We start from the raw sequence: 16,443 nt of genomic DNA on the forward strand, positions 1-16,443 counted from the left end.
CTTTTTATGTGATGGCCATACAAATAATAGGGTTGTCTGGTTTCAGAAATTGATGTGGATGACGTGACGTGACGTGACATGTGGCCAAGTGTGGTTACCCATACTAGGAATTAGTACTCTGCATTTAACCCATCCAAAGTGCACACACACAGCAGTGAACACACACACACCGTGAACACACACCCGGAGCAGTGGGCAGCCTTTTATGCTGCGGCGCCCGGGGAGCAGTTGGGGGTTCGGTGTCTTGCTCAAGGGCACCTCAGTCGTGGTATTGAAGGTGGGAGAGAGCGCTGTACATTCACTCCCCCCACCTACAATCCCTGCCGGACCTGAGACTCGAACTCGCAACCTTTTGGGTTACGAGTCCAACTCTCTAACCATTAGGCCACGACTTCCCCATATGTAGTAGGATGTATAGGCTACAGAAAAAAAAGGGGCCAAAATTGCACCTTTTGGGGTACAACAGCTTGTCACTGGAGCAGTACCTTTAAAAGTACATCTTTGTAACTTTTTTACCCCTAATAGGTACATATTAGTACCTTAAGGGTACTCGCTTGCTGCTCTAAGGTACTAATATGTACCTATTAGGGGTAAAAAAAAGGTACAAAGATGTCCTTTTAAGAGTACTGCTCCAGTGACAAGCTATTGTACCCCAAAAGGTACAATTTTGGCCCCTTTTTTTCCCGTGTGGTGAAATTACGTCCCAGTCCAATCCTGCACGAGGACGCTTGTGCGTCCGTTTCTATTGCATTGATTGACTAGTGAAGTGTAGGGCACTAAACTATTTATTAAACCAGCCTACTGTTTCCAAATAAATCTAATTGTTGAAACTAAATAAAGCAACTGATTAAAGGGAATCTGCCTTTTAAAAAGCTACTTTGCTGTAAAGTAGTTCAGCCTCCACTTTGAATCAATCAATCAATCAATCAAACAATCAATCAATCAGTAAAATAAATGTATATTTTAAAATACTAAAAAAAGAGAGAGAAATAATTCCGGCAAACTTTATGATAACGTATAAAGCATGTATTTCCTAAGACAATCTGACTTTGAATGTTGAATTTCAAAATAACTGACTGATAGTGAATTTCAAAATAAAAGTAGTTTTTGTCTATAAATAAAGATAGATATGGAAAGGAAACTCCCTGTTTTCAGAGATCAATGTCACATCAGAATGATATTACACCACCTCAGAGTGTCAATCATTTTCTGACGCTGAATTCCAAAATAAAAGCCCTCCAAAAATGTATATATATAACCTGTCTTCAGCCTAAGTTCTGATAAATATAACATGGCCTTCAGACCCTTGACCCTTGAAAGGATCACCTACTCACTTTAAGACCAGTCAGCAAATGTCATTGTAAATGTGTTCAGCATTTTTTTCTACAGTTTTTTCTACAGCATTATTGAGAAAATGACTGTATTGACAGTTACAAAAGTGATAACATACTGTGTGCTTTTGTTAATATCAGATCACAGAGTCTATATATTCATTAATGTCAATTCCTCCTGCATCACGGAACATTTCCCAGTTTGTATATTCAAAGTAGGAGTCTGGAAATGTCATCCTTGCTCATTTTGTGGAATGGTTTGACAACCAGTTTTTCCTTTGTGTATGTGTGTGTGTGTGTGTTTTAACTGTCCTTCATTGGTAAACAGCACTGCTAAAATAATCTTATCACCACATGTGGGAAATGAACATGCTTATATTATTTAGGAGCAACTTTTATTGTGTTTGGCCATTAAAATACCCATGAAAAATAGAGCAGGTAAAATAAGTATTGAACACGTCACCATTTTTCTCAGTAAATATATTTCTAAAGATGCTGTTGACATGAAATTTTCACCAGATGTCGATAACAACCCTAGTAATCCATACATACAAAGAAAACAAAACAAATAAGTTCAGAAATTAAGTTCTGTGTAATAAAGTGGAATGACCCAGGGAAAAAGTATTGAACACATGAAGAAAGGGAGGTGCAAAAAGGCATGGAAAGCCAAGACACCAGCAGAAATCTATCAGTAATTAGAAAGCAATCCTGCCCCTAGTCAGTGGAAATTAATATTAGCTGGTTTAGTCCCAACTGATGGCCTATAAAAAGGTGTCTCATTGCCAACGTGTCACACAAGAAACATTGCATGATGGGTAAAAGCAAAGAGCTCTCTCAAGACCTTCACAACCTTATTGTTGGAAAACATACTGATGGCATTGGTTACAGAAGGATTTCTATACTTCTGAATGTTCCAATGAGCACTGTTGGGGCCATAATCCGGAAGTGGAAAGAACATCATTTCACCATAAACCGGCCATGACCAGGTGCTCCTCGCAAGATTTCTGACAGAGCAGTGAAAAGAATTATCAGAAGAGTTTTCTAAGAGCAAAGGACCACTTGTGGAGATCTTCAGAAAGACCTGGAATTAGCAGGTACAATTGTTTCAAAGAAAACAATAAGTAATGCACTCAGCCGCCGTGGCCTGTATACATGCTCACCATGCAAGACTCCATTGCTGAAGAAAAAGCATGTTGAAGCTCGTTTAAAGTTTGCTGCACCACATTTAGACAAGCCTGTGAAATACTGGGAGAATATAGTCTGGTCCGATGAGACCAAAATTAAACTCTTTGGATGCCATAATACACACCATGTTTGGAGGTCAAATGGCACTGCACATCACCCCAAAACATCATGGTGTAGCACTGGCAAAATTCATATAATTGAAGGAAGGAGGAATGGAAAAATGTACCGAGACATTCTTGATAAAAATCTGCTGCCATCTACCAGGATGATGAAGATCAAACAAGGGTGGACATTCCAGCGAGACAATGATCCCAAACACACAGCCAAGGAAACTCTCAATTGGTTTCAGAAAAAGAAAATAAAGCTGCTAGAATGGCCCAGAGGGCACCAGGCTCTAGGAAGGCCTCCCGGCCTTGAAGGATGGAAGAAGCCTTCTTCCTCCTCCTCCTCCGTTTCCGAGAGGGTAGCACTGCAGCTTCGTCTGCTGCCTCCGGGGGCACTGCCGCTTCGGGGAAACTGTGAGCGGGCACCGCCGCCTCGGGGAAACCGCGAGCGGGCACCGCCGCCTCGGGCAAACCGTGAGCGGGCACCGCCGCCCCTGGGGAAACATGAGCGGACACCACCGCTTCTGGAGCTTTCGGAGCGGACGCCGCCGCCTCGGGGGAACTGTGACCGGGCACCGCCGCTTCGGTGAAACCGTGAGCGGGCACCGCCGCCTCGGGGGAACGTGCCAAGAACTCCACAAACCCCTCAAAGGATACATGAGCGGATCCTAACATGCTCCAGTGACTAATGGTCATCAAGGGCATAATTGAATAAGTCCTTTAGCGCGGAGTCATTGTAGCCCAGCCCCTCTGCAGCATTCCTAAATTCCCTGGCGAACTCCCTCAGACCAGTCCCCCCGTTGACGGAGGGAGCTCAAGGTATCCAGCTGGAGCATGCGCTGGTAGAGGGGGCTGGAGAGTGTGGAGACCGGTAGATGGAGTGAGCCATTTCTCCGCTGAGTCCTCATGTTGGCTGATCCGTTCTGTCACGGTGCGTGTGGAGAGATGAAGCGAGGACTCAAGTGCAGGATGAATGTTTCTTTCTTTTAATAATAAAATGAAGCAAAAACAAACTAAAACAACCCAGAGGGGGAAAAACAGACAGGCAGGCTAGGAACTGCACTACATGCAGACATAACACACACAATGAAAAAACGACGGATCAGCACAGGATTACAGACCGCTCGCACCGACATCAGCGGGGATTCCTGCACGCTGCGTATCAGCCCGGGACGCTCCGGGAACGGGCGTGAGGTACTGGGTGCGGCAGACGAGGCCTCTGACGCCCCGTGGATTGCCGCCTCGGGGGAACTGTGCGCGGGCACCGCTGCCTCGGGGAAACTGTGAGCGGATGCCGCTGCCTTGGGGGAACCGTGAGCGGACGCCGCCGCCTCGGGGGAACTGTGAGCGGACGCCGCCGCCTCGGGGGAACTGTGACCGGGCACCGCCGCTTCGGTGAAACCGTGAGCGGGCACCGCCGCCTCGGGGGAACACAGGAGAGAGCACATGGCAACAAACAAACACAACACAAGCCATGTGCTCACAGAACACAGTCATCTGGTGGCCATCCTGGGCACACCCGCTGAAGACTGTGACACCCAGCCAATCACCTGACTTGAATCCAACAGAAAATCTATGGAAAGAAGTACACATCAGAGTTCATAGAAGAGGCCCATGGAATCTTCAAGATTTGAAAACTGTTTGTGTGGAAGAATAGGCCAAAATCACACCTGAGCAATGCATACGACTAGTTTCTCCATACAGGAGGCGTCTTGAAGCTGTCATTAACAACAAAGGCTTTTGTACAAAGTATTAAATAAATTTCAGTAAGCAAGTTTTGAGTTAAGAAAGAGAATTGTTAGATTACACAGAACTTAATTTCTGAATTTATTTGTATTGTTTTCTTTATATGTCTCAACAAACAAACACAACACAAGCCATGTGCTCACAGAACACAGTCATCTGGTGGCCATCCTGGGCACACCCGCTGAAGACTGTGACACCCAGCCAATCACCTGACTTGAATCCAACAGAAAATCTATGGAAAGAAGTACACATCAGAGTTCATAGAAGAGGCCCATGGAATCTTCAAGATTTGAAAACTGTTTGTGTGGAAGAATAGGCCAAAATCACACCTGAGCAATGCATACGACTAGTTTCTCCATACAGGAGGCGTCTTGAAGCTGTCATTAACAACAAAGGCTTTTGTACAAAGTAAAAATTTAATTTCAGTAAGCGTGTTCAATACTTTTTCCCTGGGTCATTCCATTTTATTACACAGAACTTAAATTCTGAACTTATTTGTTTTGTTTTCTTTGTATGTATGGATTACTTGGGTTGTTACCGACATCTGGTGAAAATTTCATGTCAACAGCTCCTTTAGAAATATATTTACTGAGAAAAATGGTGACGTGTTCAATACTTATTTTACCCGCTGTAAATGCAGCCTCAGTGTGTGCGTAGACGATTTATAGCAGGGGTATCTAATCCTGCTCCTGGATGGCCGCCTTCCTACAGAGTTTAGCCCAAAGTATACTTCAGTTTTGACAACAATGCTTTGCGCATGTGCACAGCCTTTCAAAGTATACTACATTTCACAGCAACACAAGCACTCAACACACGTGTACTAAAACCTTCATCCTTGTCCAGTGTTTGCACTATTTCTATCCAGAAGTTATAATCGTAAGAAATCCTCCTCTGCCCCCGAGCATCGTTCCCTTGAGGACCATATCATTAGATTTTTAAATCTTGCTAACTCAGATATGTCCTTATATAGTCACTTTCAAGTGGGATTAAACAAGCTTCTTAAATCAGTGCTGCCCAAGACTGGTCCTCAAGGGACACTCTGGCAATTCCTGGATCTAGTGCTGCAGATTATGGGATCTCTCTTCACTGTGGGATAGGAGGAGGATTTTGATAGCGCCTATATCCAGCCCAGAGCTCATTCCTGAGTCCGCTCCAATGCCAGAGCTCCCAAGTCTGGTGGTTTCAAGTCTGTTGGCCCTGGATGTCCCAAGTCTGGTTGTCCAACAGTTTAAAAGTAGCCTATATGGAGATGCCAGAAGACCACTGCATGACTTGACTGCATAGAAACAATATCGATCCGTTCAGAAATACTAAACGACAAAACACAAACGAAAAGTAAATACCAGTTGAAAGTGTTGAAATGTGCAAAAATACATTGTTAGCACACATATACACTGTTTGTTTGGAGAAATAATAATATGAAATAATATGAGAAAGGTCTTTTTTAAAAAGCTAAATACACTCTGGAATGAATAATTCACTAAAAACTTTCGCACTGGTGGCCTCGTGGTTGGCACGCCGACATGCGATGCATCTGCGTTCACGGTGTCCCGAGTTTGATTCCTGTCTTGAGGTCCTTTGCCAGACCCCCTCCCCTCTCTTCACCCAGTGCTTTCCTGTTTACTCTCTACTATCCTGTCAAATGAAGGCATAAAAAGTAAAAAATAAAAATAATTCACTAAAAACTGGACTGGAGTCACTATACTCTGCCATCTCTGATGCAATCGGCCAGGTTTTCTTTGCACTGTATTGGACCGACTAAGAGCATTCACTTACTGAATGCTTGGACAGAAAATGTTCCCGAAGTTTAGCAGCTTAAAATGCTCTGGTTGCAGAGGAGCAGAAACCTAACGATGTCTCCACTTTTTAAACTATTTCCACTGTAATTTTTTGATGGAAAAAAGAACTTTAGAGGTCAAATCTTATGGTTTTACGCTTTTAAAAGGCATATAGTTTATGAAAACGAATTGATTAATTAATATAAAATAAAGCAATTGCCCGTCTGTGGTATGGTGCAGGTTAAGGGGCTACAAAAGCATTTGTCAGGTGCCTTTTTATCTATTTGTTAATTGAGTTAAAATATGCCACTGGACAGCACTCGTGGAGGCAATCAGTCAGCTTTTTAGGAGCCACCCCCTCTGCTACTAAAATTCAATGTAAGTTGAATTGACATTGGACAGTAAGAAAGACCATACCATCATTACATTGTGAGCTGTATACCTTATATTTTTGATCCCAGTGAAAGAAGGAGAGTGAATTTGTCAGCACTGAGCACATTGATGCTCTGTTCTCATAAGATATATCTCATTACTTTTTTCGGTAACACTTTCTATGAAGCCCGTATTTATAATACATTATAAGGGTATTCTTAAGGCATTATAATGAATGCATAATGCATTATAAAAAAACATATAATATGTTATATCAACTCATGAATAATCATAACAACAGTTATAATACATCATAATCCTTACGTATTTGTGGTTATAAGTTTAAGAGTATGATTATTTATAACACACAATGAACACCATATTAACCCTCATGTGGTGTTCGGGTCCTTTTTGCTCTGAAAAAAAAATATTTTTCCCAAAAATACTAGTTAATGTTATCGCATTGGACTGAAATTGTGTGATTTTGTTCACAAAGGGTATAACTACTTCTAAAAAATTTTTTGATAATTTTCATACTTTTATGGGGGAGATTTTTCACTTTGTTACACCCGTGATGTTACAGAGCAAAAAGGACCCGGCCTCAAACAAATGCTTATAAATCACTCATTATGCTATATTATCAACAAAGATTGGATTCAATCTTTTTGTCAACTTCTTATCTTTCATTTAGGACTGGTTTTGTATTTATATTTGCTTCTGATTAATCGTAGACCTCATTTATCTGAGAGTAGGCACCTCATTTTTTGAGTGAAAAAAACATTTATGAATAATTTTCACAATATTAAATAAAAACTGATGAAAATTTGCACTGTTTATCGCACTAGTGTACTTTAATGTTTAATCAGGGAGTTTGTTTTGAAAGGCTTTTATTTTGTACAAAATGGCACAAAGTCACACTTGTGGTGTTCCCGGTCAAAAATGATAACTCTCATTAGAGTATTAGTATGCTCAAGAATGGTAGAATCTAGTATGGTAGAATAAGTTGACGTACTTGCAAAGACACTTATAGTCAGTTTAACTGTTGGTTGACCATCAAAATAAAGTGTTAGCAAATATTTACAGTAGCAGACATACTAATACTCTAATGACCGCTAGTTGATATGTAGTCGCAGAGTCACTTATCAACAGCTGTTTAAAGGGTACCATCAAAATAATCAAACTGATATTACAATAAAATAGTTCAAAGCAAATGTGTCATATTACACATTCATTTGATCTGATATCTGATCTTATGGCTGTTTGAGAGAATTTTTTTTGTTATTATTAGTATTATTATTATTATTATTATTACTACTTATAAGTGGTCTTTGACCACTTTAAGTAAAGTAGCATACGAAAAATGACAAGATATGAGACTTATAATACATTATAACTATGAGAAATATAATCCATTGTAAAAGTGGATGCAACGTGTTCACTGTGTTATAAATCATCATACTCTTAAAAGCTATAACCACAAATAAGTATGATGCATTCATTATAATGCCTTAAGAATACCCTTATAATGTATTATAAATACGGGCTTCATAGAAAGTGTTACCCTTTTTTCTTTTCATGTTCTGTTATCCTATGACATAATTAATTAATTTATAAAAAATGTAATTAACGAGGCAGTTTATTTACTGTCTGCTTATTTCACTTGAAATTTAATGGAGAAATTTAATGGAGTTCACAGCTCTCAGGATTAACATGAATAAGCACATCTCAGTTCAGTAATATCAACTCTCTAGTGAAAATGAAAGCCACCTGTGCTGGTTCTTCAATTAATTATGATAAGAGAGCTTTCTGAGAGCTTAGTGAAAATAAACAGCAGCTGCGCAAATAGGCAACAAGCTAATCAGTCAATTTTTGAGTGTGGAAGAAGTGTCTAATATGGGTAATTTATGTATTTATTTATTCATTCATTCATTTATTTGTTTTTATTTATTTTGCAGATGACTATGAGAAGATGGAACTGAAAGAGATTCATGCTGACAATATTATTCGACCATTAAACCACAATGAGGTCATAAGTTTGATCATATGCATTACAGCATTTGGTGCTGTCACCTATTTTACAATAAAGTGGATGGTGGATGCTATTGATACAACAAGAAAAAAGAAAGCTGAGGCACAAAAACAGGTATGCAGTTTAATTTCAGCAGTTTTGCAAATTAGAGGGGTCAGAATTGGAAAATGTCAAAATTGAATTATCACTGAATTTGTGTGATTAATCAGGGCTGGAAAATTTATTAAAAAGAATAGTTCTGGAATGGATATATGAGAGAATTAGGTCAACAAAAAAACAGTTACACATCGAGATGTAGTTGTTTTAGGTAAGAATGAGATAAAGATGGAAGTATACATTCATAATGGTTCAGAATTGAGAGATGGGTCGAACAGTGTTGGTGGGTTTGGTGAGAGTTACATAAAATTTTTAGCTATAGTACAATATTTGTTATTATTCTTAGCTTTAAAATTCTAATAGCAGGAAATTGTTCTTCATGATTATAGTCCCTTTTCATGTAGACTGTAGAATTACATTTTAATGAAAGGTTTTGAAGCCCTGAAATGTTTTAATGTCATATTTATGGATATTTTATATTTTAAGTACCAGCAACATGTTATTGCCGTCTCACAGGCAGAGAAACTCATGCGGCGGATTGGAGTGCCGAAAGTAAAGCTTTCTGAATATGAGATGAACATTGCAGCTCATCTTGTGGATCCATTGACTATGCAGGTAGAGAATGAAGTCACCATCTGACTTTATCTACTAGTAATTAGTTGTCTCTATCAAGGCAAGTTACACAAATCATGTGTGTCAACAGATTACGTGGCATTACATTGCAGGTCTGGAACTGAGAGACAACATTATATTTCCAGTCCAGAACAGAGATCTGTTTAAAGGATCCAGGCTTCTTCAGCCACCCAAAGGTAGGCAAGTAGGATGCAAATATTTCCATAAAGAGTTTCCTAACTCAACTCCACACTTCATTCTGAGGTGGTTTGCATGTCGTCATCTCAGGTGGGTTTCTGTATGGGCCTCCAGGCTGTGGGAAAACTCTTATAGCCAAAACTACTGCCAAAGAGGCTGGATTCCGCTTCATTAATCTGCAGCAAATAGAGCAAGTCTTGTGAAGGTGTTTCTGCGACCCAGGACTGGTTATGTCCCCAAAGTCTTGTCCGTGTCATTCCGTTTCTAAATGGTTGTGCTTAATGCCTTCTGTCCTCCTCCCTTTGCTTCTTCTTCAGTGGAGAGGCTTCATCTACTTTGCCCTGTTCAGGCCCAGGTTTATGTGGACAGCTCTGGTCAGTGGTGTAAGTCGTCCCAATTGCTAGTGTGTTTTGCTGCCACCCGCAAAGGGCTTGACTTCTCCAAGCACAGGATTTCTCATTGGGTGAGAGATGCTATCTCTCATAGCCTCTAGGCCTTAGAGCTCAGTCTACTAGGAGTATCAAGTCCTCCCAGGCTGTTTTTAGAGGGAGAACATGGGTTAGGCAAGTTAAGTCAAGTCATGTCACTTTTATTGTCACATCACCACAGCACATGTGCCTTGGTGAGTGAAATTCTTGGGAGCGTGCTCCAGACAGTGCAGAAACAATTTACATATAAACATACAGACCTCAACAGATGACAATGTGCAATATAAACATACATATAGTCAGTACACACAGTGTACTATTAAACATACTTACAGTTAGCAACTACACATTATACACAGTATGTACATACTAGGGCTGTGCGATATTGAAGAAAAATGCGATATTCGATATGCGATACGATATTGCTTAAAGTGTGTAAAATCAATTTAAATGATATTTTAAAATATTTAAAAATGAAAATTATATAACCAATTTGTTTCACATTCTTTCTTGGAAAATAAAGAATCACTATAACTTCTGAAAGTGACCAGCAGTGTTTTAGCATTTCTTAAAAAGTAATGTCACAAATCAGAAAATGTCATTTTACATCAATGTGAACATACAAACAAAAAAATTAATGACACTAATTGTATATCATTGTAACTTTGCTTTCCACACACTTTAAGTACTTCTTCATATACCACAGCAAAAACTATAGTCTGAGAAAGTTCAAACATGATTAAAGGCAAGTGAACAGTCAGTGAAAAAAAAAAAAGAAAAAAGAAATAAATACACAATTTACAAGCATAGATAAAATAAACAGTAGTATTCAGGTACAGAAATTTAATAATTAAGTGTAAAATAACACTGCATAGTGCTCCGTTGCGATATGCATATTGCGATATTTACATTTGCAATATTTTGATAATTTCGATATATCGTGCAGCCCTAGTACATACTTACAGTTAGCAATACACATTATACACAGTATGTACATACATCAAGCGTAGCGTTAGTTCTGGCAGGTCACGTTAGTCAAGCTCGCATCAGCTGACCTTCAGCTGATCCCAACAGAACCATACCGCCAATCGAAACTGTATGCTAATTGTCAATCATCTTTGATGATAGTGGTCCTGACAGAATTACAGTTAGCAATACACAGACACAGAAAAAGACCTGGATTTCAGATACGACTCAACCCAGCTAAGTGCTGTACCCTTCATGCCCACCCAATGTTCAAGGAGTGACAGAAGGATATTATGAGCAACTGTATCAAAAGCAGCGCTAAGATCCAGTCAGTGGTGCAAGTCGTCCCAATTGCTAGTGTGTTTTGATGCCAGCCGCAAAGGGCTTGACTTCTCCAAGCACAGGATTTCTCATTGGGTGAGAGATGCTATCTCTCATAGCCTCAAGGCAGAGATGCTATCTCTCATAGCCTCTAGGCCTTAGAGCTCAGTCTGCTAGGAGTATCAAGTCCTCCCAGGCTGTTTTTAGAGGGAGAACATGGGTTAGGCAAGTTAAGTCAAGTCAAGTCACTTTTACTGTCACATCACCACAGCACATGTGCCTTGGTGAGTGAAATTCTTGGGAGCGACTCAAGTAACCAAGCAGCGCTAAGGTATGCAAGAATTTCAAGTGATCAAGGCCTTAGGGTGTTTCAGTTTAACCCATTACGTGTAGGGTGACTACCTGGCAATAGATCTGTTGCAGGACAGTAGATGTGATTTTGCAGGACAATGCGGGACACGTGTGAGACAGATACCTTTACTACTTTTATGCTATGTAAATACTGATTTACAGTGACCAGGGCTGCCAACTCTTATGCATTCAGCGTGAGTCTCACACAATTAACACTTTTCTTAGTTGTGTGAGAAAAGATTTGGATCTTAGCACTGCTTTTGATACAGTTGATCATAATATCCTTCTGTCACGCCTTGAACATTGGGTGGGCATAAAGGGTACAGCACTTAGCTCGTTTGAGTCGTATCTGAAATCCAGGTCATTTTCAGTGTCTGTTGGCCAGTTTATCTCATCATCTGCCTCTCTTCTCTATGGGGTCCCTCAGGGGTCCATTTTGGGGCCATTACTCTTTAATCTGTATATGCTTCCACTTGGTAATATCATAAGGAAATTTAAAATCTCTTTTCATTTTTATGCAGATGGTTCTCAGCTGTATCTTCCATTAAAATCTCGAGATTCTCTGCAGCCTCTCATCGACTGTCCAGGATCATCTCTAAGCTTAAATCAACACTTTCCTTTCAAGATCTGGAAAAAGCCATTCATGCTTTTATCACATCACGCCTGGATTATTGTAATTCGTTATATGTTGGTCTTCCACAATCTTCATTGGCACAGCTGCAGATGGTTCAGAACGCGGCGGCTAGATTGTTAATCGGCACCAAAAAACGCGAACATATTTCTCCAGTTTTAGCGTCCCTTCATTGGCTTCCTGTCTTTTTTAGAATTCAGTTTAAGATTTTACTTATTGTTTTCAAAGCTCTTAATGGACAAGCCCCATCTTATATTTCTGATCTCATTTATTTGCATTCAACGCCTAAGTCTCTCAGATTTGCTAATAAAGCTCTATTACATGTCCCTCGGTCACGACTTAAATTAAAAGGAGACAGAGACTTTGCAGTCGCTGCTCCACGTTTGTGGAATCAGTTGCCACCTGACATTAGGAGTGCTTCTTCTGTTTCTATTTTCAAGTCCAGACTTAAGACACATTTTTACCCTCTCGCCTTTCCGGGCTATTAATTGAATGTGAAACTGTTGTTATTGCCGATATTAAAAATTGTTTGTATTATTATTATTGTTATTTTAAATTTTACTTTATTTTAGAATTTGCTGTATTTTATTATTGGTTTTGTTCAGCACTTTGGTCAGTGTAATGCTGAATTTTAAATGTGCTCTATAAATGAAACTTACTTGCTTACTTGCGTCCATTTTCTCACGCAGTGAAAAGCACCCTCAGTTAAAACTGTAATAATAGGATATTGGTGAAACAGATTTGGTAAACACTCCAGTGTGCATTTGTGTTTGCACTCTGGAAAGCATCAAAAGAAGTGTTTTCGTAGCACTGAGTAATGTAGCCAACCACAGACATTCACCTAGGAATATGTCCTCCTAGCCCTGTCTTTATTAAAAGAATATTTTCTCTTTTTTGTTGCCATTATGACACCTTATAAAATAGCTTTTACTTTACCGACTTATCCGGAATACGGGCAAGTTTGTTTTCTGACAGGGAACACAGTGAAGTCTTGAGTGTTGTTCTTTGTTGCACACATGACTTGGGATTGTGTTTTTTGGCCAATTGCTTGTGTATTGTCATGCTTGGTGTGAGCACATGGCTTCTGGCATGTTTGTTTTGTTTATCACACTTATTTTACTGATGAAAAGTTGTTAAATACCCTAGTTCCCATTGTGACAATCTTGTTATTGTGACTGACTATGTCCCAAGAGTGATTCTTCTTTATGTCTCCTAGTTGTCTATGGCAAATGAGGATGTGACAATTTTCTTTCATCTTGTTCTATCACTGGTAGCATGCTGTGTTTCACTCCAGAGGTGTAATTCTTTAAGTTCAGCTTCTGCAGTCCTCCTCCAGGTTGTTTTCAGACTTCATTGCTTCCTTTTCCTAGGTGTCTTCAACTCATACCTACTTTCGGGAAGTGGTTCTGGTCCTTCTGAAGGACATGCCCAAGCCATTTCATTCTTCAGCACTTGATCTCCATCACCATGCTATGCAAGTAGGTCTTCCTATATATTTTAGATTTTGAAATCCTCTCTGGCCAGAAGATACGGCAAATTGTGCTGAGGCAGTTGTTGTGGAATACCTCAATCTTTATGTTATTCTTGATGACATGTTAGCATTCTGACATTACAGCAGAACAGATATCGCTGTTGTGTAGTGTCATCTCTGTTCTGAGGCTGTATTGTGCAGATATAGTCCACTGTATGCGTCTAGGCTTGTCTGATGTCTGTCTCATGGTTTAATCAATGGCTAAAAGGAACAGGATTGGTAAGAGGATGTCGTACCCACTGACTTCACTACATACCACTCAGATGTAGGATGACACAACACTCAAACTTCAGATAGTTCAATCAGTGTAACCATCTTCTGAGGGATGCCGTATGCATGCAGGAATCTTCCATACGGTGTCACGCTGTAGGCTATTAAGGGCCTTTTTAAAGTTGTTAAGTTGATGTATAAGGGAGCATTCCACTCCAGACATTGCTCAATGATGTTTCTTAGGGCAAAGATCTGGTCTACACAACCTCTTTCCTTCCTGGAACCAGCTTGCTCTTGTCTCAGCCTTGTGTCAAGAGCTACTTCAGTTTTGGTTAGGAAGATTCTGCTAAATACTTTCAATGGTGTGATGCCCCACCAGTTGCCACAGTTTTGGAGGTTACTCTTCTTGGGAAGCTTGATAATGAGACCTTTGGACCAGCCTTTTGGTTAGGAAGATTTTGCAAAATACTTTCGATGGTGTAATGCCCACCAGTTGCCACAGTTTTGGAGGTTGCTCTTTTTGGGAAGCTTGATAATGAGACCTTTGGACCAGACTTCGGGGATGATGTCTTACTTCCACATGTTCTTGAACAGGTCAGTGAGCAGCACTCTGGTAGATGTTTAAAGATCTGCTTTAAGCATCTCAGCATGGATAGTGTCAATTCCAGGTGCCTTCCCAAGTTCCCATTCTTGAGTGCTTGATTGAATCTACTGGTTCAGGCCTGTTGAGTACTTCATGAATGTGTTGTACCCATCTGCTGGCTTACTCATGTTCATTTGTGAGAGGGTTGCCATTTGTGTCTTTTATTGGGGCAACTCGCCACTCAGCTGATTGTCCTATTGTCTTTGACCACTGAGAAGAAGAATCACTTAAATGTTGGCACAGCACACACAAACTGTTAAGAAGCCGTTCCAGGTTCTACGGGGTGCTAAGAACCTTTAAAAATGACGAGGGACTTTAGAGACTGTGTGCTGTACTTCATACAAGTTAATTTTTTCCTCCTTCTCAGCTTTGTTTGTTTGGTCACAAGGCACCCTAAGCCTGTCTCTGTTTCTATAACAGAATGGTGTTTTTACAGGGTGGGGTTGTTGGCCCCATGCGCAACCCTCAGCCTATACATTTACATTTATATTTAGTCATTTAGCAGACGCTTTTATCCAAAGCGACTTACAATTGGGGGATACATAAAGCGATTCTTCTTAAAGAGGCAAACAGACACAGGAAGTGGTTGTAATACCAAGTTCTTAGACATTGTTCAGATAAGTACAAGCTAGAAAGAGAAGGAATAAATAAAGAAGCCACCCTGAAAGACCTACCAGTGAGATAGGATTCAAACCAGCGAAGTGGAATCCCTGTGATGCCCATTGAAGAGAGGGCAGACAGGAGGATCTGATGATTGACAGTGTCAAAAGCAGCAGAAAGATCCAGCAGAATAAGAACTGATGATTTGGAATCAGCTTTTGCAATCCGCAAGGCTTCCGTGACTGACAGTAGCTAGAGACAACACCTATAGGATCAGGCTAAAGACAACACCTATAGGATCAGGTGTTGTCTTTAGTCTGGCCCTTAGCCTGAGACCAGTCCGGCATGTTTGAACCTGCAAGGGACCTGAGTCCCCCCAGTGTAGCTCCAAGGGTCACTAGGATACACAAACCCCTCCTGTTTTTATGTTTTAAATTTTATTGAGTATTTTACCATAATAAAGATAAACAATTAAGCTAATTATTGGTTAAACATTATTTGTGGTGGGTTGGTGGATTAAATAATTGGAGATGTCCTGCATTTGGTACACAAATGGTACATAATTGGATACAGTCTGTATGTACAATATGACAGTAATTTATGAATACACCCCAAATTTGCCAGCGTATAGAGGAGTCTACTGATCCGAATACAACTCTTTTTATGCAGTGCTTGTTGCCATCGAATAGATACAAAATGTAAGACTTTCTGTGTATACTTGGTCCCTATACCATGAAGAGAACATTCTCCAACAGAATGCATAAAAAGCTCACTTGAAGTAGCTGTGGCATTATTAAAGTTAGGGACTTTCTGCTATCAGTAGTTTGGTAGATTATCTACATTATCTACATTATCATCTCAGGAACTGCACTCCAAATGGTTTGAGTCTTACCTCTCAGATAGGTCCTTCAAGGTATCTTGGAGAGGTGATGTGTCCAAGTCGCAACATCTAACTACTGGGGTGCATCAGGGCTCAGTTCTTGGACCACTTCTCTTCTCTGTCTACATGGCATCAATAGGTTCTGTCATCCAGAAACATGGCTTTTCATATCACTGCTATGTTGATGACACTCAATTCTACCTCTTATTCCATCCTGATGATCTGACGATAGCTGCTCGCATCTCAGCTTGTCTAACAGACATTTCCCACATTATGTACGAGAAGCTGCAAAAGACACTGGTGCAAGTGGAATGTAAAAAACACAGTGACAATAATTTTTAAGTAAATATAATGGGCAATATATTGCGTCACCAAAAATTATTGAGGTCATGTACATATATTGCGCGATAAGTCGATATATTGATTATTGC

Source organism: Sinocyclocheilus anshuiensis, unplaced genomic scaffold, assembly GCF_001515605.1.
Source record: "Sinocyclocheilus anshuiensis isolate Anshui unplaced genomic scaffold, SAMN03320099.WGS_v1.1 scaffold220, whole genome shotgun sequence".
In the NCBI taxonomy this organism is placed as follows: domain Eukaryota; kingdom Metazoa; phylum Chordata; class Actinopteri; order Cypriniformes; family Cyprinidae; genus Sinocyclocheilus; species Sinocyclocheilus anshuiensis.